This window comes from Erythrolamprus reginae, chromosome 11 (genome assembly GCF_031021105.1).
Source record: "Erythrolamprus reginae isolate rEryReg1 chromosome 11, rEryReg1.hap1, whole genome shotgun sequence".
Classification (NCBI taxonomy): domain Eukaryota; kingdom Metazoa; phylum Chordata; class Lepidosauria; order Squamata; family Dipsadidae; genus Erythrolamprus; species Erythrolamprus reginae.
Genome location: NC_091960.1, coordinates 11,767,633 through 11,794,526, shown reverse-complemented (window position 1 = coordinate 11,794,526; position 26,894 = coordinate 11,767,633). Strand labels below are relative to the sequence as shown.

Sequence of the window (26,894 nt, the reverse complement as noted above, 5' to 3'; positions counted from 1 at the left end):
GAACACAAGAACAAGGGGTCACAATCTGAAGTTAGTTGGGGGAAAGATCAAAAGCAACATGAGAAAATATTATTTTACTGAAAGAGTAGTAGATCCTTGGAACAAACTTCCAGCAGACGTGGTAGATAAATCCACAGTAACTGAATTTAAACATGCCTGGGATAAACATATATCCATCCTAAGATAAAATACAGAAAATAGTACAAGGGCAGACTAGATGGATCATGAGGTCTTTTTCTGCCGTCAGACTTCTATGTTTCTATGTTTCTATTTTGGTGGAGGGGTGTGAATGTTGTCTGGTGGTGGGCACAAATCACTGAGCACTTGTTGTATGTTGTGTGTGTGTTTTATATTTTAAAATCAATTAAAAATTACTAAAAAAGTTTGTTTATTTTGTCGAACAAGTATAGGATTGTAGTTTGTATAAGCATAACGTAAGTAGTAAATAATGACAAAAAAGACAGTAGGATAGGGAGGGTAGGCACAATGGTGCGCTTACGCACACCCCTTACAAACCTCTTAGAAAAGGGGAGAGGTCAATTGTAGACAATTTGAGGTTAAAGATTTTGGGGTTTGAGGAAGAAACCACAGAATCAGATAATACGTTCGAGGCATTGACCACTCTATTGCTGAAATTATATTTCCTGCAATCTAGTTTACGTTAAGTTTGAATCTATTATGTGGTCGTGTGTTGTTGTGGTTGAAGGTGAAGTAGTCACTAACAGGAAGGACATTTTGATACATGATTTTATGAACTACTGTTAGATTAGATCAGAGGGGATGTAGTTGTAAATTGTCTAATTGCAGAATTTCAAGTCTGGTGGAGTAAGGTGTTTTGTTGCGAGAGCAGGAGGGAAGGACTCTTCTTGTGAAATATTTCTGGATGCTCTCGATTGTATTTATGTCTGATATGCAATACGGGTTCCATACAGGTGAGCTGTATTCTAGAATCGGTCTGACAATAGTTTTGTAAGCTCTGGTTAGCAATTCAAGGTTTCTGGAGAAGAAGCTACCTAAGATTAGATTAACAACTCTTAATGCTTTTTTGGCAATGTTGTTATAGTGGACTCTCGCATTTAGGTCATTGGATATGAGTACTCCGAGGTCTTTGACAGAGTGAGAGTCATCTACAAGTTTATTTCCACCAAGTTATGTGTAGTTATAATTGTGTGGTATTGATTGTTTTTAAGGTAATGGGTTTTAGTTACAGTTTTTAATTATTAGATTTGTATCTGCATTGTTCCATTGTGGTTGTGAGCTGCCCCGAGTCTTCGAAGAGGGGCGGCATACAAGTCTAATAAATTATTATTATTATTATTATTATTATTGTTGTTGTTGTTGTTGTTGTTGTATTTTGTGTTCTGATTCTTTTTGCCATTGTGTAAGACAAAGCATTTCTCAAAGTTTATTTATTTTTTATTTATTTATTCATTTGTCCAATACACAATACATATGGAAGAGAATAGACATGAAGTAATATATATAAAGATAATATGTAAAAATAGAGGAGAAGATATATGAAAGGAAGAAAATATATATGATATATGAGATAAAGGAAAGACAATTGAACAGGGGACGAAAGGCACACTAGTGCACTTATGTATGCCCCTTACTGACCTCTTAGGAACCTGGAGAGGTCAATTGTGGATACTCCAAGGGAGAAATGTTGGGGGTTAGGGGTTGACACTATTGAGTCCGGTAAGGAGTTCCACGCTTCGACAACTCGATTGTTAAAGTCATATTTTTTACAGTCAAGTTTGGAGCGGTTAATATTAAGTTTGAATCTGTTGCGTGCTCTTGTGTTGTTGCGGTTGAAGCTGAAGTAGTCATTGAACAGTAGGATGTTGCAGCATATGAAGTTTATTTATTTATTTATTTATTTATTGATTGATTGATTGGATTTGTATGCCGCCCCTCTCCGGAGACTCGGAGCGGCTAACAGCAATAATAAAACAGTGTACAATAGCAATCTAATACTAAAAACGATTAAAAACCCATTAATATAAAAACCAGACATACATACATACCATGCATAGAATTGTAAAGGCCTGGGGGGGGAAGAGGATCTCATTTCCCCCATGCCTGACCGCAGAGATGGGTCTTAAGTCACTTACGAAAGGCAAGGAGGGTGGGGGCAACTCTAATCTCTGGGGGAAGTTGGTTCCAGAGGGCCGGGGCTGCCACAGAGAAGGCTCTTCCCCTGGGTCCCGCCAAGCGACATTGTTTAGTTGACGGGACCCGGAGAAGATCCACTCTGTGGGACCTAACTGGTCGCTGGGATTCGTGCTGCAGAAGGCGGTCCCTGAGATAATCTGGTCCGGTGCCATGAAGTTGCCAGGTTTGAGGGGCCCCTAATCCAGTTAGCCTCGTTGACCTTGAGAAAACTCAAGATAATAATTCCAAAAGGCAATTACCTTAATTTTAAAAAAGAAAAAAAACCCACAGAGACTGAACATTTGGGGGCTTATAAAAACTCAATGCGTCAGAATGCATGGTTGAAAACTGAAAAGAAGAAGAGGGGCTGTAGCGTTTGTGCTGATTGCAGTGTTGCGTGTCGTGATAGAGAGAGAGAGAGACAGATCCTAAGGCATCTTTCTCTCCTTTGCCAAATCTTTGAAGCTGGAACTCTCCGTACACTTATTTAAAAGATGCCCCCTTGAACGGAGAGCGACAAACGCTGCACTTCCACTGGAGCGGAGCCTGTCCCATCCGCTGCCCCCAGCCAACAGCCTCAATTTTTTTTTAAAAGGCCTCTTTTTTTTTTTTAGGCCAATTCAAAAGCAGGTGAATGTCAGTCATGGAGTAGAAGCAGCGGTATGGTAAAACCAGTGTAAGAGGGTAATTATACACCGTGCATATATTTAGCAGGGGAAAGCCTGCAAAGTGACAGCGTGAATAGGGAGATTCACACATTGCCAAATTAATATGCACAGCTTTCGCTTTTTAAATGATGTTGGAAGAGGCACAAGCAAATAATGACAATGTCAATCATGGGTTTTGTAAGCTGACGGGTCTACACGCTCTTCCTTTCGGAGAAGTAGGTCTTTGGCCTGGTAACTCATGAAACGGACGTGTCAGCCGGCAAGAACACAGCATGTTCGCCGGAGAAAACTGTAGAGAACATCCAATTATATTCTGGAATGTCATCCGAGCGATTGTCCAAATTTACTGGGTGGAATCATCATCTTCATCATCGTCATTTATTACTGTTAATTGGTTATGGTTGCGCCATCTGTTTTTCATGCTTTTATTCGAGATTTTTACTCTGCAATGTTAAATTGTTGACGGCATATGCTTGATTATTGAAGATTATTGCAAACTGGTGATTGCATTTTTGGCTAAGTACTAAAGACAAAAGAAGGAATGGAGAGAGGGAAAGGGGAGGGAGAGTGGCAGGGAGGGGAGGGAGGAAGGGAAGAAGGAAAGGAAGAATGAAGGGAAGGCAGGGAGGGGGAGAGGCAGAGAAAGAGGGAGGGAGGAATGAAGGAATGGAGGAAGGAAAGGGGAAGGGAAGGAGGGAGGGAGGAAAGAAGGGAGAGAAGAATGGAAGGAAGGGAGGGAGGGAGAGAAGGAGGGAGGAAGGAAGAAAGGGGAAGGGAGGGAAGGAAGGAATAAAGAAAGGAAGGGATAAAGGGAAGGGAGGAAGGAAGGAATGTGAATGAAGGAAGGAAGGAAGGAAGGAAAGAAGGAAGGAAGGAAAAGAAAGGAAGGGATAAAGGGAAGGGAGGAATGAATGAATGAGTGAATGAAGGAAGGGAGGAAGAAAGGAAGGAAAGAAGGAAGGAAGGAAAGAAGGAAGGAAGGAAGGAAAAGAAAGGAGGGGATAAAGGGAAGGGAGGAATGAATGAATGAGTGAATGAAGGAAGGGAGGAAGGAAGGAAGGAAAGAGGGAAGGAAGGAAGGAAAGAAGGAAAGAAGGAAGGAAGGAAAATAAAGGAAGGGATAAAGAGAAGGAATGAGGAATGAATGAATGAGTGAAGGAAGGAAGGGAGGAAGAAAGAAAGGAGAGAAAGAAGGAAGGAAGGAAGGAAAGAAAGGAAGGGCAGGAGAGGAGATCTATTCTATCCTAAACTCCTAGTTTGTTTCTGTCACATTCTTCACATTTCGGTGTGAACATCAACATTTACTTTTCACAACACAACAGCTACATATTATAGAAAGTGGTCATCTGGAGTGCAGTGAGCTTAGTGATAATTTGCCTTGCATGAAAACAAACCATTGGACAAGAACTGAACACTGGGCAGGGTGCAGGGTAATCACCGGATCACCGATGATGTACAGAACGAGTCAACAAACCGGTGAACAAATGGGTTCTCTGTGACTTCGAAGGAGTGCAGGTGTTAAGTTGCCCCTGCCCACCTTCACCTGCCGGCTTTGTCGAAAGCTCAGTGGAATTGTAGGGTGAGCTCATGGAAGGAAGCAGGTAAAGCCAAGGCCTTAATTATCTCCGGTGGGATATAATCTTAGTGCCATGAATGAAGTTGAAGTTCTGGGCCGGCCGGCAGCTGTAGAAGGAAGAAAGAAGCCCGAGCAATGGAAAAATAAACAGCATGTTAACGAATTGCTAATTAAAGCTCAATTTCCCAGACAATAATAACTTGCGCATCTCCTGGGATGGGAGATTTTTTCCATTGCAAAAGATGCTATTGTGCTTCTTGCAGGCAGGTGGAACAGACTGGCTGCTCAAACACAGCACAGCTAAAGGATCCGTAGTTGTGACTAGGGGTAGTCCTCCATTTATGACCACAGTGGAGCCCCCCACTCCAAATTTCCGTTGCTAAGCAGAACCTTGGTTCAGAGAATTCGGCCCCATTTTATGATCCTACCTTATTTATTTATTTATTGGATTTGTATGCCGCCCCTCTCTGTAGACTTCGGGCGGCTAACAAAAGTGGTAAAAGCAACATGTGACAATCCAATACTAAAGCAGCTAAAAACCCTTATTTTAAAAACCAATCATACATACAAACATACCATACATAAATTGTAGAAGCCTAGTGGGAAAGAATATCTCAGTTCCCCCATGCCTGATGGCAGAGGTGGGTTTTAAGGAGCTTACGAAAGGCAAGGAGGGTGGGGGCTATTCTAATCTCTGGGGGGAGTTGGTTGCAGAGGGCCGGGGCCGCCACAGAGAAGGCTCTTCCCCTGGGTCCCGCCAAACGACATTGTTTAGTTGATGGGACCAGGAGAAGGCCAACTCTGTGGGACCTAACTGGTCGCTGGGATTCGTGCGGCGGAAGGCGGTCCTGGAGATAATCTGGTCTGGTGCCATGAAGGGCTTTATAGGTCATAACCAACACTTTGAATTGTGACCGGAAACTGATCGGCAACAAATGCAGACTGCGGAGTGTTGGTGTAACATGAGCATATTTAGGGAAGCCCATGATTTCTCTTGCAGCTGCATCCTCCATGATCTGAAGTTTCCGAACACTCTTCAAAGGTAGCCCCATGTAGAGAGCGTTACAGTAGTCGAGCCTCAAGGTGATGAGGGCATGAGTGACTGTGAGCAGTGACTCCCAATCCAGATAGGGCCGCAACTGGTGCACCAGGCGAACCTGGGCAAACGCCCCCCTCGCCACAGCCGAAAGATGTTTCTCTAATGTGAGCTGTGGATCGAGGAGGACGCCCAAGTCCATAATCCTTCCTTGCTATGGTTGTTAAGTGAATTTGGTTTCCCCATTGACTTTGCTAGTCAATACGGTCGCAAAAGAAGATCACATGGTCTTGAGGCACTACAACCGTCATAAATATGAGCCAGTGGCCAGGTGTCTGAATTTTGTCCCATTATACGACCTTTCTTGCTACGGTTGTTGAGTGAATCTGACCTCCGCATTGATTCTGCTGGTCAGAATCTTCTGCCAGCAGAAAACTATCTCCTGCTTTATGCACCACAGCGGGCCGGTTAGGTCCCACAAAGTTGGCCTTCTCCAGGTCCTGTCAGCCAGGCAATGCTGTCTGGAAGGGCCTAGGGAAGAGCCTTCTTTGTGGTGGCCCCGGCCCTTTGGAATCAGCTCCCTCTCAGAGATTCGTAAGGCCTTGAAAACACATCTCTGCCGACAGACCTAGGGTCATTGAAATGTTGGCATCTATCCCAGTCTATGGCTGGAGAATGATAGGATGAATGTGAATTATTGGTTTTTAAATATATAGGGGTTTTAGAATTTAGATTTCTATGTGTTTTAGTAGAGATATTTTTAGGGTTATTTTAATATTAGATTTCTTCATGTTTTGTACATTATTTACTGTTCTGCGGGGCTCTCTGGTAGGAGCCTCCCAAAAATTCAAGGGTACAAATTTCAGACACAAACATGTTTGAAAATTCAAAACAATGTTCTTCATCACAAAATTCAAAATAAACTAAGCACTCTTTTTGTATTGCAAAGAGCACTCATCCCAAAACAACCGGGTAGTTTGTACAGTTTCCCTTAAGCAGTCATTAAGTACTTAGCTAGCAGCTGTGAAGAAACTTCACACCCCTTCTTCTTCCAACGAAGTGAGACACCCACACCCACACACGTTGCTCTGCTTTGGTTTCAAAGGCATGAAAAATCAACAAAGTCCAGAAAACAGCAACACACGATTCCTGAAGAACTGCGATCAGATACTCTTTCACAACGGCCAAACCCACACGCCGCTATTTATAGCAGCAGCCCTAATTACTGAAGCCCCACCCAACCACAGATGACCTCATTTTCTCTTGTAATAATCCTTCAATTGTTGTCTCCTATGCATCACTCTATGCATGCGTGGATGTGTCATTAATTCTTGTTCAGAATCCAAGGATGACACAGATGATTGATATCCTCCTGGGCTGTCTGCCAAACTCCCCTCTTCCCTGTCACTCATGCTTCCTTGGTCAGAGGAGGCTTCATCGGCAGACTCCATCTCCCCCACATCCACCTGCACATTCCTTGCGGCAGGAGCTGGGCCAGAGCCAACCACAACAATTTACTGTGAGCTGCCTGGAGTCCCAGGAGAAGGGCGGCACAGAAATCTGATGAATAGATAGATAGATAGTGTTGTGATTCAGTCTGAGGCTCCTCAGGGAACGGCTGGAACTCTGCCGGCTCCATGCTCAGAGGGGGAGGACGAGGAACAGGAGGAGGAGGAGGACCAGGCAGACGGGGAAGAGGAATGTCAGGACAAGGAGGAGGGAGAACAGCCTGAGACCCCCGGGGGGGGAGCTCTCCCCAGCGAGTAGCCTGGAGTCATTAGATGAGAACGCACAAGCCATCATAGATATGAGGCAGAGAAGGGCAGCACAACGAAGGGGACAATTAGCCAGGTATTTCCATCCCTAATAGGCAACAGCTGGGTTTGGGTGTGGTTCTCCTCAGAAAGGTTGAAAAGGCAGGCCCGCCCTTCCTATATTGTGGAGAGTTATCTTTTGGGAGTCCTGTGACCTTGCTTCGATCCTTGGCGTCTCTGATTCTGGCTTGTGGCCTCGAAGGCTGAAAACTTGGGGGAGGCGTGGGTTTTATTATCTACAGTGGTGTGTGTGCCAGCAAGAAGCCTGTTGTATTGTCTGGCCGTCGTGACTCTTCTGTGAAGCTTCATAGCATTCCAGTTTGTAAGAACAGTTTTTGTTATCTGTGTTTGTTTTCAAAGATATAAAATGACTTTGCTTTTTACCAGCATGTCTGGATACTCTTTTTAGTTGGTGTTGATGTCTGGGGGAACCCAGACAGAACAGATAGATAGATAGATAGATAGATAGATAGATAGATAGATAGGTAGGTAGGTAGGATGGTGGGTAGGTGGATGGGTGGGTGAATGAGTGAGTGCGTGAGTGAATGAATGAATGAATGAATGAATGGATGAATGAATGATCATATGACCAAAGGCACACAACCATCATAAATATGACCCAGTGGTCAAGCATCTGAATTTTGATCAGGTGACCACGAGGAGGCTGCGACAAATTGTTGCAAGCTGAGGGCTACCTCTAGTTTGGTCATCCATACGTTCAAGTCCCCTAGACATAGTAAAAACTTCCGGTGTCATTTGTTCATCCATTTCTTTAATCTTTTAATTAGGAGGAATGTTGATGGAGGAGTTGAAAAGATATCAGGAAGGAGGATGGAGAAGCCGGTCTAATTAAACAAGGATAAAGAAACGTACCAACGATAAGCTTCTTCAGTGACAGAGGCACACATGTTAAACGGCTAAAAAAGTGGTAAGGAACATTTATCAAAGGTGCTCCTGTGATTGAATGATTTAGGTTGTCAAATGCTTGACATCTCCCATAGTTTCTGGCATGGGTAAAGAGCACTCTGCGTGCGCTGAGGATTGTAACAACAGCGAGCAAAGCTGTGGCAATGGCAATAGGAACGGTGAAGTTTTGCAGCAAACATAATGGTTTTTTTTAAAAATATATATATTTTCAGCATTATGGTTTTGGGTTAGTTTTGCCAAAATAAGTTTGGAATGGAAATGAGAAGTGTGAGTATTAACAGTATTAGTTAAAAGCAATGCGATGGGAGAATTTAGAGAAATAAAACAAGCAGCAATAAAAAGCGTTCAGGCGGTCATAGTTTTGGGTTGGAAGGATGCGACAAAATGGACAGTGCAAAATTGGTATAGATACATGGTGGACCATAGTCAACTTGAAATTATGGGTAAAAGGATAAATTTGGATAATGAAACTGAATTGAGACAACTGATGAGATGGTGGGACAAGGTAAGACGATATATGATGAGTAGAATACGAGACCAAGCTATAAGAAATAAATTGGAATCACTCTATAATATGTAAATAGATATACAGTGATCCCCCGCGCCGCTTCCCAACTGAGTCCCGAAGCCAAACGCGGAAGTTTGCCTTTGCCTTCTGGCTTCAGGACTCAGCTGGGAAGCGGCGCGAGCGAACGGCGTGAGTGGGCGAAGGGCGGGCGAGCGGCGGGCGCGCGGGCAGGCAGGCGGCGGACAAGCGGCGGGCGGACAAGCGGCGGGCGGACAAGCAGTGGGCGCGGCAGCAGCGAGGAGTTTGCGTGGGCGGCGGGGAAACCCCAATCTTCGGCTCCTCGCTGCTGCGGCGGAAGTAAAAACACCATCTGCGCATGCGCAGATGGTGTTTTTACTTCCGCACCGCTACTTTGCGAAGAATCGATTGTCGCGAGGGGTCCTGGAACGGAACCCTCGCGATAATCGGGGGACCACTGTACACATAGTAAAATACATGATGAAGGTTATAGAGGAGATACTCATAGTAAAATATATCTAAGAAAGAATAGAAAAGACGATATAGGAATAGAACATATCAATGAAAGAACAGAAGAAGAGATGTAGGAATAGAAGAAAGTTATAGGAGATATAGGAGAGCAATAGGACAGGGGACGGAAGGCACTAATGCACCACAACACAAAAGGGTCAAAAAATTATCTGGCCTCAACTTGTACAGGTAGTCCTCGACTTACGTTTCAAGTTTCAAGTTTTATTGGATTTATATGCCACCCCTCTCCGAAAACTCGGGGCGGCTAACAGCAATCATAGACAGTATACAATAATAATCCAATACTAAAAGCAGATTAAAACCCCTTAATATACAAAACCAAATACACATACAAACATACCATGCATACCATTGTAACGGCCTAGGGGGAGAAGAGATCTTAATTCCCCCATGCCTGGCGGCAGAGGTGGGTTTTAAGTAGCTTACGAAAGGCAAGGAGGGTGGGGGCAATTCAAATCTCTGGGGGAGTTGGTTCCAGAGGGCCGGGGCCGCCACAGAGAAGGCTCTTCCCCTGGGTCCCGCCAAGCGACATTGTTTAGTTGACGGGACCTGGAGAAGACCCACTCTGTGGGACCTAACTGGTCGCTGGGATTCGTGCGGCAGAAGGCTTGTTTAGTGACTGGTCCAAGTTATAGCAACACTGAAAAAAGTGACATACGACCAGCGGCGGGCTACAAGCCATAATGCTAAATTGCATAAATTCTTGTGGGACCAGTGCAATTTTGCTGCTGCACCTGTGGAGGTAGCAAAATTGCGCCCGTGTTACGGCGAGGTTTTATCTGCAGCTCCGTGTGCGATTTTGCTACCTCCACAGGTGCAGTAGCAAAATTGTGCTGGTCCTGCAAGAACTTATGAGCCGCCGTGGCGAGCGCAATTTAGCATTCTGGCTCATAGCTCACCGCTGCATACAACCATTTTCCAAACAATTTTAGGAGAAATTTCTCCTTAGTTCTAAGTTGCTTCTCTCTTTGTTTAATTTCCACCCATTGCTTCTTGTTCTACCCTTGGTTATCTCATCCAAAATGCATTTAGGGGTAGTGATTTCTGACAGTCTCAAATGGGTGAGCAGTGTGGTCGGGCAGTAGGAAAAGCAAGTAGGATGCTTGGCTGCATAGCTAGAGGTATAACAAGCAGGAAGAGGGAGATTGTGATCCCCTTAGATAGAGCGCTGGTGAGACCACATTTGGAGTACTGTGTTCAGTTCTGGAGACCTCACCTACAAAAAGATATTGACAAAATTGAACGGGTCCAAAGACGGGCTACAAGAATGGTGGAAGGTCTTAAGCATAAAACGTATCAGGAAAGACTTAATGGACTCAATCTGTAGAGTCTGGAGGACAGAAGGGAAAGGGGGGACATGATCGAAACATTTAAATATGTTAAAGGGTTAAATAAGGTTCAGGAGGGAAGTGTTTTTAATAGGAAAGTGAACACAAGAACAAGGGGACACAATCTGAAGTTAGTTGGGGGAAAGATCAAAAGCAACATGAGAAAATATTATTTTACTGAAAGAGTAGTAGATGCTTGGAACAAACTTCCAGCAGACGTGGTTGGTAAATCCACAGTGACTGAATTTAAACATGCCTGGGATAAACATATATCCATTGTAAGATAAAATACAGGAAATAATATATGGGCAGACTAGATGGACCATGAGGTCTTTTTCTGCCATCAACCTTCTATGTTTCTATGCAACAAATCCCAATTGGGCAAGATATTGTGGAATCTCTCTCTCTCTCTCTCTCTCTCACACACACACAAACACACACCTCCTATCAAGATTTTTCTAATGCTTCCTGACCTGCAATAAATTCCTGTAATAAATAACCAACAGAGCTGGCCTACTGTTAGGACGGTTCCTGCTCACATATCGGAGGACATTTTTAAAAGTGGGGGAAAGAGCTCAGATTGATGAGTTTAATTCAGTGCGGGCGGCTTTGTTGCCATCCCTGAAAGGGAGCAGAAAAAACGGTGTGTGACACTCATTTGGACAAGGCCACTTATTTTATATGTCTCGGCATGCTTTCCGTTCATGCCAGGTGGAATCATTCTCTTGCGTGTTTCCCCCACCCCCTGAATGTTCTCATGTGAAGAAAAGCAAATTGCTTTCCAAAATTTCTTTGGAAGAAGGAGGATGGAGTGCGTTTTTTACATACTAAGCAGGTGGCTCAAGAGTGTGTGGGAATGTCCTGCTTTTTCACAGCGGTCTTATTTTCTTCCTACGCTTCTGTTCAATCGCAGGAGAAGGCATCCGGAGGGATTTTTTTTCTTTGGAGTCTTTTCCTGATCATGAACCGTGAACAACTCAGGAGGTTCAGAGCAGCGTTTCTCAACTCTGGAAACTTTTAAGAGGTACGGCTTTCAACTCCCAGAATTCTTCAGTCACCTGTACTGGCTGGGGAATTGTGGGAGTTGAAGTCCATACCGCTTAAATTTGCCAAAGTTGAGAAACAGTTGTTCTAGATCAGGGGTGTCAAACACAAGGCCCCAGGGGACAGAGCTGGCCCACGGGGTGCTTAGATCTGTTCTGGAAATATTTACTTATTTACTTATTTACTTATTTACTTATTTATTTACTCACTCACTCACTCACTCACTCACTCATTCATTCATTCATTCATTCATTCGTTCGTTCGTTCGTTCGTTCGTTCGTTCAATTTTTATGCCGCAAATTTTTCAGTCACCTGTACTGGCTGGGGAATTCTGGGAGTTGAAGTCCATACCTCTTAAATTTGCCAAAGTTGAGAAACAGTTGTTCTAGATCAGAGGTGTCAAACTCAAGGCCCCATGGGACAGAGCTGGCCCACGGGGTGCTTAGATCTGTTCTGGAAATATTTACTTATTATTTACTTATTTACTTATTTACTTATTTACTTATTTACTTATTTACTTATTTACTTATTTACTTATTTACTTATTTACTTATTTACTTATTTACTTATTTACTTATTTACTTATTTACTTATTTACTTATTTACTTATTTACTTATTTACTTATTTACTTATTTACTTATTTACTTATTTACTTATTTACTTATTTACTTATTCATTCACTCACTCACTCATTCATTCATTCGTTCGTTCGTTCAATTTTTATGCCGCCCTTCTCCTTAGACTCAGGGCGGCTTACAACATGTTAGCAATAGCACTTATTTTTAACAGAGCCAGCTTATTGCCCCCACAATCCGGGTCCTCATTTTACCCACCTCGGAAGGATGGAAGGCTGAGTCAACCTTGAGCCGGTGATGAGATTTTAACCGCTGACCTACAGTTCTACAGTCAGCTTCAGTGGCCTGCAATACAGCACTCTACCTGCTGCGCCACCCCGGTTCAAATAGCGAAGGATGGACCTGCTGTGCTTCTGTCACAGAAAACGGAGTTCCATTTTTGCTGGCAGAGTCCGAAAGGAATTGGACGGCTTATAAATTCAAGTTAAATTAAATTATTAGATAGATGTAGAAATAAAAAAGGCATGTAATATTAATGAACCGATCTTTGATTGTAACAATGATAATAATATATTCTTGACCTCTCAGTGGCTTTTGATACCATCGACCATGGTATCCTTCTGTGCCGGCTGGAGGGGCAGGGAGTGGGAGGCACTGTTCTACAGTGGTTCTCCTCCTACCTCTCCGGTCGGTTGCAGTTGGTGTTAGTGGGGGGTCAGAGGTCAACATCTAGGTCTCTCCCTTGTGGGGTGACTCAGGGGTCGGTCCTCTCCCCCCTGCTATTCAACATTTACATGAAACTGCTGGGTGAGATCATCCAAGGTCATGGAGTGAGGTATCATCAGTACGCTGATGATACCCAGCTGTACATCTCCACCCCATGTCCAGTCAGCAAAGCAGTGGAAGTGATGAGCCGGTGCCTGGAGGCTGTTAGGGTCTGGATGGATGTCAACAGGGAAAAACTCAACCCTGACAAGACGGAATGGCTGTGGGTTTTGCCTCCCAAGGACAATTCCATCTGTCCATCCATTACCCTGGGTGGGGGGAATTATTGACCCCCTCAGAGAGGGTTCGCAATTTGGGCATCCTCATCGATCCACAGCTAACCTTAGAGCACCATCTTTTGGCTGTGGCGAGGAGGGCATTTGCACAGGTCCACCTGGTGCATCAGTTGCGCCCCTATTTGGACAGGAAGTCTCTGCTCACAGTCCCTCATGCCCTCATCACCTCAAGGTTCAACTACTACAACACTCTGTACATGGGGCTACCTTTGAAGAGTGTTTGGAAACTTCAGATCATGCAGAATGCGGCCGGGAGAGCAATTATGGGCTTTCCTAGATATGCTTATGTCTCATCAACACTCCATGTCCTGCACTGCCTGCCGATCAGTTTCCGGTTACAATTCAAATTGTTGGTCATGACCTATAAAGCCCTACATGGCATCATACCAGAATACCTTTGGGACCATCTTCTGCCGCACGAATCTCAGCGGCCGATCAGGTCCCACAGAGTTGGCCTTCTCCAGGTCCCGTCGACTAAGCAATGCCATCTGGAGGGCCCCAGGGCAAGAGCCTTCTCTGTGGCGGCGCCGGCCCTCTGGAATCAATTCCCCCCGGAGATTAGAACCGCCCCCACCCTTATCGCCTTTCGCAAGCTGTTGAAAGCCCACCTATGTTGCCAGGCATGGAGAAGTTGTTATACCCCCCCCCCCAGCTATTATGGTTTATGTATGGTTTGATTGAGTTGTATGATTATTTTAATTATAAGGGTTTTAAAATTGTTTTTAATATTGGATTTGTACACTGTTTATTATTGTTGTGAGCCTCTCCGAGTCTCCGGAGAGGGGTGACATACAAATCTAATAAATAATAATAATAATAATAATAATAATAATAATAATAATAATAATCATTATTATTATTATATGTTTGTATATTGAAAAAAAGAAAGCTCTTCATGGCATCAGACCAGAATACCTCCGAGACCGCCTTCTGCTGCACGAATCCCAGTGACCGATTAGGTCCCACAGAGCTGGCCTTCTCCGGATCCCGTCGACGAAACAATGTCATCTGGCGGGATCCAGAGGAAGAGCCTTCTCTGTGGTGGCCCCGACCCTCTGGAATCAACTCCCCCCGGAGATCAGGATTGCACCCACTCTCCTTGCCTTTCGCAAACTCTTTAAAACCCATCTCTTCCGTCAGGCATGTGGAAATTGATTCCCCGGGGCCGTTCTGTTTTATGTATGATTTGTCTGGGATGTATTACTGATTTATATTAAGGGGTTTAACTGTTTTTTAATCATTAGATTTGTACTGTGTTTTGCTGTTGTGAGCCACTCCGAGTCTCCGGAGAGGGGCGGCATACAAATCTAATTAATAATAATAATAATAATAATAATAATAATAATAATAATAATATGATAATGAGCAAGCAAAACTACTGTGGGACTTCCGACTTCAGACTGACCGAATTCTGAAGCATAACACACCAGACATTGTGATTGTGGAGAAAAAGAAAGTATGGATCATCGACATCGCAATCCCAGGAGACAGCAGAATTGAGGAGAAGCAGCTAGAGAAATTAGTGAAATATGAAGATCTAAAAATCGAGCTGCAACGACTCTGGCATAAGCCAGTGAAAGTGGTCCCAGTGGTACTTGGCACGCTGGATGCAGTGCCAAAGGATCTTAGCGGACACTTGAAAACCATCGGAATTGACAAAATCTCCATCTGTCAATTGCAAAAGGCTGCTTTACTGGGATTGGCAAACATAATTCGCCGCTACATCACGCAGTCCTAGGCGCTTGGGAAGCGCCCGACTGGTGATGGAATACGAAATCCAGCATAGTGATCACGTTTGCTGTGTTATACTGACAAAATAATAATAATAATAATAATAATAATAATAATAATAATAATAATAATAATAATAGTAATAATAATAATAATAGAAGGAGGAGAGGAAGGAAAAAGGAGAAGGCGGCGGGTGCGGAGAAAGAGACGCATACGTGACGATAACGCCAAATATGAATTTTACCTCGCTTGCTTTAAACTTATTAATTATGTACAACCGAGGCATAATTACCATCTTCTAACCAGTTCCTGGTTCTTAGATAATTCAATTAAACAAGATTACATGTGAAAAAATTGGAGGAATCTGCTCGCTTTCAGATAAAGTAGGATCAAAAAACACGGCTCAGAGAAAGAGGCAAGAAATTCTCAATCCTTGAGAGAAGAATAGACAAAGGAATTCTTTTCTCGAAGAGAAAGAAGCCCTTTGGAGACACCGGAGGGCTCACACAACAGGGTCCCCCTTGTCTTCTTTCCTCCGCTCTCCTCCGGCACTCAGGTTGCTTATTCCCGCCTCGGTCCGCTTTGCTGGTGGCCTGCTTCCTGTTGAAATGCCTTCATAGACAGATGACAGCCGGCGTGATGGACGGTGCGCCCGCCTGGTCCCCCATCTGCTTCCCAGGCTGGAACAGCCTGGCCGAGAACTGTCCTCGCTGCAGGGAAGGCAGGGGACAGGACTGGCTCCAGATGGGGCGTCTCCTCCGTGGGCCTCGCAGCCATCGCGGCTGGCGGTAACATGGGATGGGCAGAAGGGAAGGGAGAAAAAATGGCAAATTAAAAGGATAAAGAGGGAATCCTGGTGTGTATGTGTGTGTGTTTGTGTGTGTAATAGTGCTACCTTGTTGGCATTGGATGGAATGTGCCGTTGTTGGAAAAAACATAACAGGTGGTCCTCGACTTACGCCAGTTTGTTTAGTAACCACTCAAAGTTGACCATTCAAAGGCACCGAAAAGAAGTGACTTAAGATTGTTTTTCTTTTTGTTTTCTGGGGGGGGGGGGGGTTTGTATTATTAATTAATTAATTAATTAATAATTAATAATAATAATTTATTACATTTGTATGTATGCCGCCCCTCTCTGAAGACTCGGAGTGGCTCACAACAAACAATATACAGTGTACAAATGCAATGTTTTTTAAAAAACAGTTTTAAAAAACCCTTATAATAAAAAGCAATCATACAACCCAAACAAACCATGCCTAAACCATAATAGCTGATAATATTAATTAATTAATTAATTAATCAATTAATCTATCTATCTATTTATCTCTCTCTCTCTCTCTATATATATATATATATATATATATATATATATATATATATATATATATATATATATATACCACCTCTCTCTCTCTCATCTATCTACCTATCTATCTCTCTCTCTCTCTCTCTCTCTCTCTCTCCCTCCCTCCCTCCATCCATCCATCAGGAAAGACTTAATGAACTCAATCTGTATAGTCTGGAGGACAGAAGGAAAAGGGAGGACATGATCGAAACATTTAAATATGTTAAAGGGTTAAATAAGGTCCAGGAGGGAAGTGTTTTTAATAGGAAAGTGAACACAAGAACAAGGGGACACAATCTGAAGTTAGTTGGGGGAAAGATCAAAAGCAACATGAGAAAATATTATTTTACTGAAAGAATAGTAGATCCTTGGAACAAACTTCCAGCAGACGTGGTAGATAAATCCACAGTAACTGAATTTAAACATGCCTGGGATAAACATAGATCCATCCTAAGATAAAATACAGGAAATAGTATAAGGGCAGACTAGATGGACCATGAGGTCTTTTTCTGCCTTCAGTCTTCTATGTTTCTATATTTCTATCTGTATTAGAGAGCTGAAACCAAGGGTGGGAAGAGGGTGCAGATTGGTGGGCTGGGAACATTCAGGTTGATTCTTTTTCTGTCCTGGAAGAGCCGAAGAGAAAAGTAGGAAAAAGTTTCTGACTTGCCTGCAAAAGGTCCCTCCGCCCAGTGACGGACAGCTCTCCTGCTGAATCAGCCCTGCTCTGGGTGAGTAAGAGAGTGAGATGGGATGGATTTTTAAAAATCTCTTCCACCAACTTTTCTTTTCTTTTCAATTTACAACCCAACCTTTTGGTTCAAGTGGGCCCCCGAGGGCAGCTTTGCAATCATCTTTACGGTTATTGTTATAGCTGCACATAATGCGGTGCAGGACGCTGTGGGATACGAAAGTGACAGGCGCTTGCTTATGGTTTACCATCCGATGAGAAGGCAAGAACCCCCCCCCTCTCATTCTCCCCCCCCCGACACTCGTACCCAATCACGACCGGGCAGTCAATCGTAAAACGATGTAAAAATGATGGTAATATATTGCCAGGTGTTAAAACGAGAAGGGTTAGGAGAAAAATAGATATTGCACGAGAGAGCGGGCAAGAATCGGGCGAAGGTATCCTGGCAGGGTTCTAGTCCTCGTGACACTTTGGCTGTGCCCCACCTAGCAGGCTCCTTTCCTGCAAGGAACTTCATCATTTTAAAGGGTTAAATAAGTTTCAGGAGGGTAGTGTTTTTAATAGGAAAGTGAACACAAGAGCAAGGGGACACAATCTGAAGTTAGTTGGGGGAAACATCAAAAGCAACATGAGAAAATATTATTTTACTGAAAGAGTAGTAGATCCTTGCAACAAACTTCCAGCAGACGTTGTTGGTAAATCCACAGTAACTGAATTTAAACATGCCTGGGATAAACATATATCCATTGTAAGATAAAATACAGGAAATAGTATAAGGGCAGACTAGATGGACCATGAGGTCTTTTTCTGCCGTCAATCTTCTATGTTTCTGTGTTTCTATGCCTTGTTTTACTGGTGTTTCCAGGCATTCACAGCTTGTATCAGCTATCCTGATCGCTGGATAGATTCTCTGGCCAACTTGGGGAAGGGGTGGGAAGGGATCGAGCAGAGAGGAGTGGGCATTTCTGGATCTTATCTGGTCTCTAGAATTGACTCCGATTATTGTCAGCAGAAAATAAGCCACTTTGTTCTAGCAGGAGGTTTCTCCACCTGAGAACCCAAAGGCAGGACAAGAAGCAATGGGTGGAAACTAATCAAGGAGAGAAGTAACTTAGAACTAAGGAGAAATTTCCGGACAGTTAGAACAATTAATCATTGAAACAAATTGCATCCAGAAGTTGTAAATGCTCCAACACTGGAAGTTTTTAAGAAGAGATTGGGTAACCATTTGTCTCAGGTGGTGTAGGGTTTCCTGCTTAAACAGGGGGTTGGACTAGAAGACCTCCAAGGACCCTTCCAACTTGTATTGTATTGTATTGTATTGTATTCCATTCCATTATTCTGTTCTGTTCTATTCCATTCCATTACACCCTATTCCTATTCCTAATAATAATAATAATAATAATAATAATAATAATAATAATAATTGTTGTGCTTCAGCCTGAGGCTGCTCAGGGACCGGCTGTGTCTCTGCTGGCTCCATGCCCGGAGGAGGATGACAGCGAAGAGGAGGGGGCTGAACAGTCGGACGGGGGAGAGGAAAATCAGGAATGGGATGAAGGAGAACAGCATGAGAGCCCCAGGGGGGGGGGGCTCTCCCCAGCCAGTAGCTTGGAGTCATTAGGTGATGAAGCACAAGCCGTCATTGACATGCGACAGAGACGTTCAGATCAGAGAAAGGAGCAATTAAAGAAGTATTATCAGCACTGAATTAGGAACAGCTGGGCTTGGGTGTGGTCCTCCTTAGCAGGGTTTAAAAGGCAGGCAAGCCCTTGAAGCCATATGGAGTGTTATCAATTGGAGTTACGGTGTCCTGCTTTGTTCTCGGCGTCTCTGTTCCGGGCTTGTGGCCCAGCAGTTTGGAAGACCCGTGGGAGGTGTAGGTCTGCTATCTACAGCCTCGTATTGGCAGCAAGAATCTTGTATTGCTGCATGGACTTTTGCCTGTGTGGATATATCTGAAGATACAGCATTTTCCTGTTTGTAAGGACATTTTCTGTTACCTGTGTTTTTTCTTGAATTTTATAAACTGCCTTTGCCTTTTATCGGTGTGTCTGACTTCTCTTTTTGAGTTGGTCTTGGCTTCCGGAGTGACCCAGACAGAACAAATAATATTATTATTATTATTATTATTATTATTAATAATAATAATAATAATAATAATAATAATAATAATAATAATAATAATAATAATAATTTATTAGATTTGTATGCTGCCCCTCTCCGAAGACTTGGGGCAGCTCACAACAATAATAAAAAACAATATTATAGCGAAACAAATCTAATATTAAAAAGAAGCATATAAAACCCTATCATATTTAAAAACCAAACAACACATACATACCAAACATAAAATATAAAAAAGCTGGGAGAAAGGTGTCTCAACTCCCCCATGCCTGGCGGTATAGGTGGGTCTTGAGTAGTTTATGAAAGACAAGGAGGTTGGGGACAGTTCTAATCTCTGGGGGGAGTTGATTCCAGAGGGCCGGGGGGCCGCCACAGAGAAGGCTCTTCCCCTAGGGCCCGCCAAACGACATTGTTTAGTCGATGGGACCCGGAGAAGGCTAACTCTGTGGGACCTTATCGGTCGCTGGGATACGAGTGGTAGCAGGCGGTTCCGGAGGTATTCTGGTCCAATGCCATGTAGGGCTTTAAAGGTCATAACCAACACTTTGAATTGTGACCGGAAACTGATCAGCAACCAATGCAGGCCATGGAGTGTTGTAGAAATATTCCTATTCCTATTCCACTCCATTCTCCTTGGTACCTTTAAGATGTATTGATGCAACTCCCAGGCCCTCAAATTGCAATGGATGAGAAAAGTAGGTTGAATGATTAAATAACGGGATTAGGAATCCATTGTAAGCCCTAATTCTTCCTTAGGCACAGAAACTGGCTGGATTACTCTGGGCCAATCCTTCTGCCTCAACCCAGCCCACCTCTCAAGGTTGTTGTTGAGAAAATATGAGGCAGGAGCTACCTGAGGTTGTACAAAGGAAAGTTGGAATACTAATAAAATAAATAAACTAAATTATTTCGGGCATCAGTCAAGGGACTGTTCTGTCGGGCTCTCTGGTAGAATCCTCCCAAAAACTTCACAGGTACAAATTTCAGACACACACACGTTTGAAAATTCAAAACAATGTTCTTTATAATGAAAATTCACTTAAACCAAGCCCTCTTTTGGTATAGCAAAGAGCACTGGTCTCCAAAGAAACTGGTAATTTGTACAAGTCCCTTATCAGTTCTGTGATACTTAGCTTGCAGCTGTGAGGCCATTCACAGTCCTTCTTCTTTCACAAAGTGAAACACACTTTGCTCTGGTTTAGTTTCCAAGTGGGGAAAAATCAGCACACAAAAGGTCGAAGTCAGCAAGGCAGGCACGAAACGCAAGGATCAGATAATCCTCCACAATGGCCAAATCCACAGGCTGCTATTTATAACAGCCTCACTAATTACCACAGCCCCACCCAACCACAGATGGCCTCATTTTCTTTGATAATAATCTCCCAGTTGTTGTTGCCTATGCATCGCTCTCCGCATGCGTGGCTGTATCATTAACTCTTGTTCTGAATCCAAGGAGGAGCGAGATAATTGATCTCCTTCTGAGCTGTCTGCCCCACTCTCCTCCTCCCTGTCACTCATGTCTTCTTGGTCAGAGGAGCCTTCATCAGCAGATTCCACGGGGGGGGGGGAAAGGGGGGCAAAACAGGCCTGCAGTATGTGGATGTCTCCCCCACATCCACAGTCCTTGGGGCAGGAGCAGGGCCAGAGCTAACCACAACAGAGACTGATAGATTATTGTTCCTAACGTGTTTCACCAAAACTCTTACAAACCTGAAAGTTGCGTTCCCATAATGGGCTACACTTGTTTAATTTAAATCTTGGGTTTGTTTGTTTTTAAATTGCATATATGCTGGCCAAGGAATTAGCTGAAATGACCACGTGTGGTTTAGCCCAGAACAAGGTTAAGGGTATTAAAGGAGAAACATTACATAGACAAAAACTGAGTGTCACTCAAAGGTGACCACCCCACTTTAAAACTAAAATTGGATGATGGCATAAAAAGTGAAAGTAAACGTTTTCTCTTGCACCTTTTTTTCTATTTTAAAAAAATCCTTCCCCTTAACAAAAATTTCCCCTGAAATTACCACTTATTTCAAAAATACACTTAGAATTTGAGGACATAATCTAACTACGAAATACCTTGCTTTCATTTTGATGCGGTAACATGACAATTTCACTATGTTTTTCATTTTTGAGAATATACCGCATTAAAATGTGCCTGTATTTTGCTGCCTATTGCAAAATTTGCTTACACCTTTGTGGAACATTCATTTTTTTGCAGACAGTTCTTTCTAATATAACAAACATTACATTATTTTCATGAATATATGCATTTCTGCACAGATCTTTTCCTATTAAAAATTTCAAGTAATTCTTGGCGAACTGCATTGCAACGTTTGGAAAAGTATGAATTTCAAACGCTAGCTGAGCTTTGATTCATGTATTTGTTTTTAAAAAAATGAAATTAACTTTGCAGTCAAATGCAAACTCCTCTGGCCTTTGTAAAAATTGACTACTAGTCCTCAAGCTGAGCAGTGTTGATCCAAAGAGGAAGTCAGAGTTTCATAGGATTAGCACAGGAGAAGCAAAGTCCAATTCACTGCTGTTTAGTGAAATATTTTCTTTTCTTTTCTTTTCTCTTTCCTTCCTTCCTTCCCTCCCCCCTTTATTTCTCTCTCTCCCCCTCTCCTTCTCTCTCTTTCTCTTCCTCCCTCCCTCCTTCCCTTTCTCTCTCTCTCCCTCTCCTTCTCTCTCTTTCTCTTCCTTCCTTCCTTCCTTCTTTCCTTCCTCCCTTCCTCCCTCCCTCCCTTTATCTCTCTCTCTCCCCCTCTCCTTCTCTCTCTTTCTCTTCCTCCATCCCTTCTTCCCTTTATATATCTCTCTCCCCCTCTCCTTCTCTCTCTTTCTCTTCCTCCCTCCCTCCCTTTATCTCTCTCTCTCTCCCTCTCCTTCTCTCTCTTCCTCCCTCCCTCCTTCCCTTTATATCTCTCTCTCCCCCTCTCCTTATCTCTCTTTCTCTTCCTTCCTCCCACCCTCCTTTTTCTCTCTCTCTCTCCCTCTCCTTCTCTCTCTTTCTCTTCCTTCCTTCTTTCCTCCCTCCCTCCCTCCCTTTATCTCTCTCTCCCCCCTCTCCTTCTCTCTCTTTCTCTTCCTCCCTCCTTCCCTTTATATATCTCTCTCCCCCTCTCTTCTCTCTCTTTCTCTTCCTTCCTCCCTTCCTTCTTTCCTTCCTTCCTCCCTCCCTTTATTCTCTCTCTCCCCATCTCCTTCTCTCTTTCTCTTCCTCCCTCCCTCTTTCCCTTTATATCTCTCTCTCCCCCTCTCCTTCCCTCTCTTTCTCTTCCTCCCTCCCTCCCTCCTTCCCTTTCTCTCTCTCTCTCCCTCTCCTTCTCTCTTTCTCTTCCTTCCTTCCTCCCTCCCTCCCTTTATCTCTCTTTCTCCCCCTCTCCTTCTCTCTCTTTCTCTTCCTCCCTCCTTCCCTTTATATATCTCTCTCCCCCTCTCTTCTCTCTCTTTCTCTTCCTTCCTCCCTTCCTTCTTTCCTTCCTTCCTCCCTCCCTTTATCTCTCTCTCTCTCCCCATCTCCTTTTCTCTTTCTCTTCCTCCCTCCCTCTTTCCCTTTATATATCTCTCTCCCCCTCTCCTTCTCTCTCTTTCTCTTCCTTCCTCCCTCCCTCCTTTCCTTTCTCTCTCTCTCTCCCTCTCCTCTCTTTCTCTTCCTTCCTTCCTTCCTTTATCTCTCTCTCTCCCCCTCTCCTTTTCTCTCTTTCTCTTCCTCCCTGCCTCCCTCCTTCCCTTTCTCTCTCCCTCTCCCTCTCCTTCTCTCTCTTTCTCTTCCTTCCTCCCTCCCTCCCTTTCTCTTTCTCTCCCTCCCTCTCCTTCTCTCTCTTTCTCTTCCCTCCTTCCTTCCAATTTTGGACTGCAGCCCTACATCAGCCCCACATATAGGGTGCTGCATGTAACTGGGACAGCTTTGAGAGAAGGTGAGCTTTGAAGATGCTTTTACAACCTAGAAAATGCACAGCTGGAAAAGAGAAGCAGAGGAGAATGGGCAAACTCAATTTAGAAAGGCAAACGAAAGGGAGGAGGAAGGTTGGCTGGCAGTTTTGCAATATTTTAAAGGAAGGACAAAGAGAGAAAGAGCTACTTTTATTTAGGACAGTTCACCATTTATGGCTAGGGATGTACAGAACTAAGCACGTACATCATTTCTGAGTAGTTGCTGGGAGTGGGTGGGGGTGTACTCACCAAAATGGGTAGGTGCTGGATGAAGAGGGTTGGCAGGGTCAGGGCAAAAGCAGATCTGGGTTTTAGTTGAGTTTTAATTAAATTCAACCATATGGATGAAGAAAGAGAACACGATGAACCCTCGTATGTTTAATCTCCACTCCTTTAAAAAAAAAAAAACCCTGCAATTTGATGGTAACTTTTGTTATAGAAAGCTTTGGTGGTCCCCACAGACTCAGATTATGAAAGCCTTGATTGAAACTACAGAAATTTTAGAAATCAGGAAGGAGTATGAATCTGATTTATTTTGACAAATGTATCTTTTTTTCTAATGTAGACTGAGAGCATATGCACTAATGGTAAATACCTTGTGTGTCCAATCATACTTGGCCAATAAAGAATTCTAATATATATATCTATATCTATATCATCTATATATCTCTATCTCTATCTCTATCTCTATCTCTATCTCTCTATGTCTATCTCTATCTCTATCTCTATCTCTATCTCTATCTCTATCTCTATCTCTATCTCTATCTCTATCTCTATCTCTATCTCTATCTCTATCTCTATCTATCTATCTATCTATCATCTATCTATCTATCTATCTATCTATCTATCTATCTATCTATCATCTATCTCTATATCTACATCCTCATCTACATCTCTCTCTCTCTCTCTATCATCTCTCTCTCTCTCTCTCATCTATCTATCTATCTATCTATCTATCTATCTATCTATCTATCTATCTATCTCTCTCTCTCTCTCATCTATCTATCCCTCTATCCCTCTATCCCTCTATCCCTCTATCCCTCTATCCATCTATCCATCATCTATCCATCTATCCCTCTATCCCTCTATCCCTCTATCCATCTATCCATCATCTATCCATCATCTATCCATCATCTATCCATCTATCCATCTATCCATCTATCCATCCATCCATCCATCCATCCATCCATCCATCCATCCATCCATCCATCCATCCATCCATCCATCCATCCATCCATCTATCTATCTATCTATCTATCTATCTATCTATCTATCTATCTATCTATCCAGCTATCTATCCAGCTATCCAGCTATCTCCCTATCTATTTCCCCCAATTTGAATTCTATCCTATATATATATATGTTTTTGTAGATCTTCATGGGTATAGGTATGTAGGTCTTGGTATATTCGGGTCTTTTCCTGTGTAAGATTGATAGAATCTTGGCAACGTTTTGATGAAGTCCTACTCATCATCTTCAGGCTTGTGTTTTCGGCTTCATGTTAGGGTGAACAAAGTGTGGCTGGAGCTGCTGTTTTTCTATAAATATTGGTGGGGGCATGTGGAGTGCTGGTTTAATTGCTGTAAGCGGGTTGGTTTGCTGTGTTTTATCATCTTTTGTATTATCTTTTTTAAAATCTTGATTAGTTGATGGGGTAACACCTTGAGTAGTTGATGCAGTTGACGTTTGCAGATTAAGGGTGACATCTTGAATAGTTGTTTGCAGATTAGTTGGCTGTTTTGTAATGTATGTCTGTGGTGTAACATCCCAGCTTTTGGTTTGGCTCTGAGTTTGTGGTCTGGCTATGTGTTTTTGGTGTGTGTCAGTTTGCTTTGTGTGGGTGTTGGGGGGGGGGTGCAGCAGTTGGAGATGCCACCATGTTTTGGCTTCTGGGTGGTGTTTGTATTTTGTCTGTGGGGTGGGTATGGGTTTGGGTAAATACAACCACCATCCAGAAGCCAAACCACAGTGGCACATCCAACTGCTGCACCCTCCTCCGATACCCACACAAAGACAATTCCTGGGACAAGGGAGTTATCCTGAGGGACAGACATTTCCAGCATGGGTGGTGAAATGTACTTAAAGTTCCCTATCAGTTTGGAAATGCATGCTTCACACATGTGCACTTTCCCACCTCTGTGCATACGCAGAATACTTTGCGCATGCATAGAGGGTTAAAAAAAGAAAAGAAAATGGCAAATGTCTGGCTGGATGGGCAGAACCTCGTGCCAGTTCTCCGAATCACTGGTCGCACCTGTGACTGGTATGCCCAAACCAGGCTGAACCAGTAGCATTTCACCCCTGACCGGTGTTTTCCAAATGTAGAATTCCACAGACAAAATTCCCTAGTTGGCAACTGCTGAGGATTCAGAGAACTGAATTTCACATTATCTAGAGGACACACAAATTGGGGGAAGATGCAGAGTGCCCAAGGGTGATGGAAGAGTGGAAGGGACCGGGATTGTAAACTAGGTTGCGGAGACTCAAGAGACAAAATATTACTTACTGCTATGAAATATTTGTGCAAAATCAGTTATGAAAATTCTTGATGGAGAAGGGGAAAAAAATCAATTGGAGGCCTAAATAGAGAATAATTGGAGCTATATGCATGATAGCAGGGATGAAATATTACAGCTTCGGACCAGTTTGGGGGTACTGGTAGCGGTGGCAGCCAGTGGTTCAGTGAACTGATAGTAGAGGCACATGAGGTTCCACTCACCCACCCGGACACCACTAATTTTTTAAACCCTCTGTACATGCACAAAGCCTGCTGAGCATGTGCAGAGAGTGAAAAGGCACATGTGATGGTGGCACGCACATAAGCGAACCGAGGGTGTGTGCACAAATTGCACACTTCTGAACCGGTAGGAAAGGTAATTAGATTTCACAGCTGTACTATAGGGTGTATTGATTATGGATAGAATAAATTTCAGGAAAGGAAGGAAGGAAGGAAGGAAGGAGGGGGGGAGGAAGGAAGGAAGGAGGGAGGAAGGAAGGAAGGAGGGAGGGAGGAAAGGAGGAAGGGAGGAAGGAAGGAGGGAGGGAGGAAGGAAGGAAGGAGGGAGGAGGGAGGGAGGAAGGAACGAACGAATGAACAAGGGAGGGAGGGAGGGAGGGAGGAAGAAAGGAAGCAAGGAGGGAGGGAGGAAGGAAGCAAGGAGGGAGGAAGGAAGGAAGGAAGGAAGGAGGGATGGAGGGAGGGAGGAAGTAGGGAGGGAGGGAGGAAGGAAGGAAGGAGGGAGGGAGGGAGGGAGGAAGGAGGGAGGGAGGGAGGAAGGAGAGAGGGAAGAAGGAAGGAAGGAGGGAGGAAGGAAGGAAGGAAGGAGGGAGGGAGGAAGGAAGGAGGGAGGGAGGAAAGAAGGAAGGAAGGGAGGAAAAGAAGGGAGAAAAGGAAGGAAGGAAAAAGAAAAGGAAGAAGGGAAACACACAGTTTATATTATTTATTCTAATTTATCTTTCTCTTTCATTGTCATCCAAAGTATTGTTGTGAAGATAACAATTACAAGAATCTCCTGCCACCATAAGGCGGCATGCATATTTAATAACGTTTAATAGCTAATGAGCAAAGGGAGGTTATGGAAATTCAAACAAGGAATAATATATAGTAGTAGAAGGGAAAACATTTGTTTACTTTCCCCTCCATTACATCCTTCACGATTCCAATGACTCCCCTCTCCACTTTTCTAATATATTTTGAAAATTAGACCTCCAGTCTAATTTTGCTGGCTGTGGAATTCTGGGAGTTGAACGTCCTCCAGGCTTAAAGTTGCCAAGGTTGGAGACCCCTTCTCTAGTCCGTATTTCCTCCAGGATTTAAAAC

At 43.5% G+C, this 26,894-nt stretch overlaps 1 protein-coding gene and 1 long non-coding RNA gene across 2 annotated transcripts in view; one reads left to right on the top strand and one right to left on the bottom strand.

The window, feature by feature from the left end:
• LOC139173994 (IgGFc-binding protein-like) overlaps positions 1-26,894 on the bottom strand; it is an 842,349-nt gene that overhangs the window by 62,407 nt on the left and 753,048 nt on the right. The gene's annotated exons all lie outside the window — the stretch shown is intronic.
• The window catches only part of LOC139174186 (uncharacterized), a 31,255-nt gene that overhangs the window by 2,301 nt on the left and 2,060 nt on the right, over positions 1-26,894 (top strand). The window contains exon 2 of the long non-coding RNA XR_011560322.1: positions 8,037-8,176. This is a non-coding gene — a long non-coding RNA (uncharacterized lncRNA). The remainder of the gene's footprint in view (positions 1-8,036; positions 8,177-26,894) is intronic.